Source organism: Belonocnema kinseyi, chromosome 2 (genome assembly GCF_010883055.1).
Source record: "Belonocnema kinseyi isolate 2016_QV_RU_SX_M_011 chromosome 2, B_treatae_v1, whole genome shotgun sequence".
Taxonomy (NCBI): domain Eukaryota; kingdom Metazoa; phylum Arthropoda; class Insecta; order Hymenoptera; family Cynipidae; genus Belonocnema; species Belonocnema kinseyi.
Window position 1 is genome coordinate 131,545,984 of NC_046658.1, and position 6,296 is coordinate 131,552,279.

At 26.8% G+C, this 6,296-nt stretch overlaps 1 protein-coding gene across 1 annotated transcript in view; it reads left to right on the forward strand.

Annotated features, from left to right (window-relative positions):
- Positions 1-6,296, forward strand: part of LOC117182302 (voltage-dependent L-type calcium channel subunit beta-2) — a 114,090-nt gene that overhangs the window by 9,793 nt on the left and 98,001 nt on the right. The window lies entirely within an intron of this gene.

Here is a 6,296-nt window from a genome sequence, read left to right on the forward strand (position 1 = left end):
CTGAGGTTAGCTCGGGTTTACTATGGTTTTCGGGGTCGCCGAATACAAATCTGGCGTCCTTTGACTTTTATCGCGTCAGGTTCAAGGTCATTGGAAGGTCATGACCTTGAACCTGACGCGATAAAGGTCAGCGGGCACCAGGTTCGTAATCAGCGACCCCAAAAACCTATAACATATTAAAAAAAATTTTTTTTACCGGTTTTTCTCGATTTCACCTTCAAATGACCTTGAACCTGAAGCGATAGAGTTCAACGGATGCCAGATTCGTAATTAGCGACTCCAAAAACCTATAACGTATTTTTTTGGATTTTTTAACCGTTTTCTCTCGATTTGACCTTCCAATGATCTTGAACCTGACGCGATAAAAGTCAAAGGACTCCAGATTTGTATTCGGCGACCCCGAAAACCATAGTAAACCCGAGCTAACCTCAGAATACATGTTCAAGAGTGTCAAATCTCTCGAAAGTACAGTTGGTGGGTAGTGGTGTTTCCTATATTTGTAGGGGGGTGGGGGTGGCTGGGGGGTGGAGGGTAGTCCATTTAGCGTGCAATCGACTCGGGATACTTATAAGATACTACCATGATTTTTTCAGATTTTTTGGTCCAAAAATAAATTAGGCCAAAAACCGGCCTTACCGACCCTCCCCCTTTTTTCTTTTCTTAAAAAGGTCACCCTGATTATTGTAATAAAATTTGAAAAAATTGTTATTATTTCAAGTATGTTGCGGAAGCCAAGTTTCATTATTATATTTTTATTAAATTTTATTATTATTTCATGAAGAAAAAATTAGTTACTCATTCAGTAAGATATAAATCTATAAAGTGTTTTTGAGACCTCAGGTCCAAGTTGATTGCAAAAATAAAATGAGGTTCATACCTAATTTTTGTATACTATATAATTGTCTGGAATTGTATTGAAAAGTCAGTTATAATCTCTGAAACATTTTTATTTGTGAAGATCAAAATCTCGTAAACAAAAGCACAATATTTTAGCAATGCGTCTGACGCCTGAGATACTTAATTATTATTGCATTTCTATAATGCGTCAAAGGAAGTTCGCTATAATACATAAGTGTTGGAGAACGTATATTTGCATAAAATACGTTTTTTGAACAAATATACACACTGTGGAATCGACTCCTACACCACGGATGCTGCACAAAAATAACTCTACTTTAAATTTTTCATTAAGGACTAAGGCTTATAAGGGACTTTTTTTTACTTTTTTCATAATTATTTAAATTTAGGACTAGATACACCTTTTTTAGTGCTTCTTATTTATTATCCTCAATTTTCAACTCGATGTGGCGCTTCGTGTGAAAATAAGTTGGGAAATAAAAAAAGTGGCGGTAAGGTAGGAATCTGGTCAGGTGATCCACTAGTCACATGACCTTAAATAAAATTACAAAATAAAATTTTTTTCTTGAAAAAAAGATCTTTCACTTTTCGCCCCACGGGGAATCGAACAACATAACTTCTAATTTCCGGTCAGGTGCTTTTCCATTAAGCTATCAGAGAGATCAGAATAAGAACATTAATTCAAAAAAACAACGCTTATTTCTATCTATGTGTTAATGATAAAATTAATTATTTAAAATAAATCTGTTATATCATCAGCAAATGGTACTTTACCGACAGTAGATAACCCTTCAAAACCATGGAGACAGAAAATCTACAATATCGATCAAGTTAAATATTTTAAATAACAGAAAACGCTTAACGCCCTAATCAGGCTCGATGGAAAATAATTTTTTCAAATTTCAAATTGAATTTTTTCTTGAGAAAAATATCTTTCTCTTTTCGCTCCAATGGGAATCAAACCACAGAAGATTTATAATAATTTACAATTAATAAGATTGCAAGCAGAAATATATTGCATTTTGAATAACATAGTTAAATTTACATCCAAAAAAGATTTTCTTTCAAACCGGATGCAATTTCAAACCAAAAAGACGAATTTTTTCAAAGATAGTGGAATTTTCAACTAAAAAGTTTATTTTTTGATGTTCCACTAAAAAATATTTCTTTGAAACCAAAGATGGAATAGTCAACATTTTCTGTTTAAAAAATTATGTACAAAAAATAATTTTCAACCTGTTTAATTAAACCAAATAGGATAAATTTCTAACTAAATAGTTTAATTTTTTACCAAATTGTTGAGTTTTCACCACAAAAACTTAATTTTTTACCAAATGATTTAATTTTCTACCATGTTTTTGAATTTCGAAATCATTTTTCAACCCGAAAATTCGTATTTTTGCCCTAAAAATTCCTCAATTTGGTGGTCGGTTGTTTGGTAAAAAATTTACTTTTTTAAATTGCAACTGATTATTTTCCCACGAAAATTTAACCATTCCATTTTTGGTTTAAAAGTTACATTTGTTCGACTAAAACTGTCCTTAATTTATAATAAGAAAAATAGTTTTTAGCTTAAATATCAAATGTTAAATTTTTGAGGAAAAATGTGTCTTATCTTATTGAAAGTTCAACTATTTGGTCAAAAAATGAAATACTTCGTTAAAAATTAATTTCTTGTTGTTGAAAATTCAACAATTTTGTTATTTCATGACATTTTTATCGGAAATTAGTATTCTGTGCTTGACATGTTTCTAGTTTCGTAGAAAATTATTATGCTTGGGTTTGAATTCACTGTCTTCAATGAAAATTAATTTTTAGTCGAATTTTTTTTTAGTGAAAATGAAACTATTGTATTTCAAATTCATTTAATTATTCATTTGAATATTCTGTTGTTTCTGTTGTTGTTAAATTCAATAGGTGGAAAATTCTTTCTGCTTTAAAACAAAATTTTTAAACAACAAATTTGGAAAATTCCATTTGGGGGTAAGAAATATTTTTTAGTGAAAAATTGAACTATCTGGCCTAAAATTCATCTTTCTTGATTGAAATTTCATCTTTTTGTTATAAAAATTCAGCTGTTTTGGTTTGAATTCTAATCTTTTTTTATTTCTTTTAATTTGACAAACTGTTTTCTTAACAAGTTAATTTTGTTGGTAACGTAATTTATTACTCTATGGACGACCATTAAGGTCACTTTAAGTAACATTTCAACACATAAAATTATATAAAAATTTGTTGGCACGAAGATTCGAACCCGAACCGCCAAGCTCAAGTCAAGTGTCTCTCTTCCGCTAGGCGAGCGAAAACGGTTGTGAAGCAAACTTCCAATACCGGTACTGGAAACTGAAATTGCGATAGTTGTATAATAAGTGGCGTGTTTTTTTTCTTCTTCAAAATGGCTATAGTATTGCAATTTCATCTTCTAAAACAAATATTTCAATATTACTTTACACTTGCATAATCAAAGTGTGGTAAAATCCCAATAATTTTAAATATAATAATTTTAAATTCGTATTTTTGCCCTATGAATGAAAATTTAACTATTTCATTTTCGATTAAAACGTGAAATTTGTTGACTAAAAATTCAACTATTTGATTAAAAATTTATGTTTTTTGTCAGAAAATTAACCTTTCTCGTTAATATAACCTCCTTAAATATAAATTCATCTTTTTTAAAAAAGTGGTTTCCTTTCTCAAATTAATTCAACTGTCCTTAATTTATAATCAAAATAGTTTTTAGTTGAAACATTAACTTTTTAATTTTTAGTCAAAAACGTGTCTGATTTGATTGAAAATTCAACAATTTGGTTGAAAAGTTAAAAAATAAACTTTGCTAAAAATTATTTTTTTTTTGAAAATTCAATAATTTTGTTATTTTGCAACGTTTTCATAAAAAATTAGTTTTTTTTGTGCTTGAAATTTCTACAGTTTCGTAGAAAAATGTTATTTTTGGTTTTTAATTCACCTTTTTAAATGGAAATTCATTTTTAGTGAAAATACTGAAAATGTAACTATTGTATTTAAAAATCATTTATTTTGTTAAAAATTTATATTCATAGTGAAAAATTCTTTTCGATTGAAAATTATCGTTTATTCCTTTGGTTATATTCAACAGGTTGAAAATTCTTTTTGTTTCAAAACTAATGTTTTAAATCAAAAATTTGGAAAATTCCACTTAGGAGTAAAAAAATTTTTTAGTTAAAAATATAAATATTTGGTGAAAAAAGTGAACTACTTTGTTAAATATTCATTTTTTTGTTGTTGAAAATTAATAAATTTTCTTATTTTGCAACGTTTTTATAGAAAATTAATATTTTGTGCTTAAAATTTCTACAGTTGCTAAGAAAATGATTATTTCTGGTTTTAAATTCAACTTTTTTAATGAAAATACATTTTTAGTCGAAATTTTTTAAAATGAAAATGCTGAAAATGTAACTATTGTATTAAAAATTCATTTATTTTGTTGAAAATTTGTATTCTTAGTGAAAAATTAATAGTTTAGATTGAAAATTGCGTTATTTTTTTAATGCAGCAGGTTGAAAATTCTTTTTTTTTTAAACTGATTTTTAAACCAAAAACTTGGACAATTCGACTTAGGGATAAAAACATTTTTTAGTTAAACATTAAACTATTTTGTAACAATTTTTTTTTAATTACAAAAAATTTTTTGTGAAGAATGTCTTATTTTATAGAAAATTCAAATATATGGTGCAAAAATGAACTAATTTGTTGAAAACTAATTTTTTTGTTTTCTAAAATGCAGCAATTTTGTTAATTTGCAACCTTTTTATAGAAAATTATTATTTTGTGCTTGACATTTCTACAGTTACTAAGAAAATTATTATTTATGGTTTTAAATTCAACTTTTTTAATGAAAATACATTTTTAGTCGAAATTTTTTAAAATGAAAATGCTGAAAATGTAACTATTGTATTTAAAATTCATATTCTTGGTGAAAAATTAATAGTTTAGATTGAAAATTCCGTTTATTTTTAAATTCAGCAGGTTGAAAATTCTTTTTTTTTTAAAACTGATTTTTAAACCAAAAACTTGGAAAATCCAACTTAGGGATAAAAACATTTTTTAGTTAAACATTGAACTATTTTGTAACAAAATTGTTTTTTTGAATTAGAACAAATTTTTTGTGAAAAATTTCTTATTTTATAGAAAATTCAAATATTTGATGCAAAAATTAACTAATTTGTTGAAAACTAATTTTTTTATTTTCTAAAATGTTGCAATTTTGTTACTTTGCAACCTTCTTATAGAAAATTATTATTATGTGCTTGAAATTTCTACAATTTTGTAGAAAATTATTATTCTTGGTTTTAAATTCACCTTTCGGAATGAAAATTAATTTATAGTCGAAATTTTTTCTAGTAAAAGTACTGAAAATGTAACTATTGTATTTAAAACTCATTTATTGAGTTGAAAATTCGTATTCTGAGTGAAAAATTAATCTTTTAGTTTGAAAATTCTGTTTTTTGTTGCTGTTCTTTTTGGTTAAATTCAACAGGTTGAAAATTATTTTTGTTTTAAAACTAATTTTTAAACCAATAATTTGGAAAATTCCACTTGGGGCTGAAAACATTTTTTATTAATACATTGAACTATTTTGTAATCAAAATTTTTTTTTGAATTATAAAAAAAATGTGTCTTATGTTATTGAAAATTCAAATATTTGGTTAAAACGTGAACTACGTCGCTAAACGTGAAAATTCATTTTTTTGTTTTTTTAAAATAAGCAATTTTGTTACTTTGCAACATTTTTATAGAAAATTATTATTTTGTGCTTGAAATTTCTACAGTTTCGTAGAAAATTATTATTCTTGGTTTTAAATTCACCTTTCGGAATGAAAATTAATGTCTAGTCGAAATTTTGTTTACTAACAGTACGGAAAAAGTAACTATTGTATTTAAAATTCATTTATTTTGTTGAAAATTCGTATTTTTGTGACAATTTAATCCTTTAGATTGAAAATTCTGGTTTTTTTTTATTTGTTAACTTTAAGACGTTGAAAATTGTTTTTGTTTTAAAACGAATTTAAAAAAAATTGAAGGTCATATAAGGTTCTAACACATAATATTGTATCAAAATTTGGAGGGCACCAAGAATCGAACCCTAACCGCGAAGCTCTAAGTCGAGTGTTTCTCATCCGTTAGACGGTCGAAAGCGAGTGTGAAGTAAACTTCCAATGCCGGTATCATAAACTGAAATGGCAAATTTTATATAATAAATGGCGTGTTTTTTTTTAAGTTGCAATACCATTGCATTTTCACCCACCAAAACCAATATTCCAATATTACTTCACACTCGCATAATCAAAATGTACTAAAATTCCGATCATTTTTAATAGTACTATATTTTCTTCATAGTGACGGCACAGTAGACTCACACGGAGGGATCTACTTCAAGCAAACTCCGGTTTGGGGGGGGG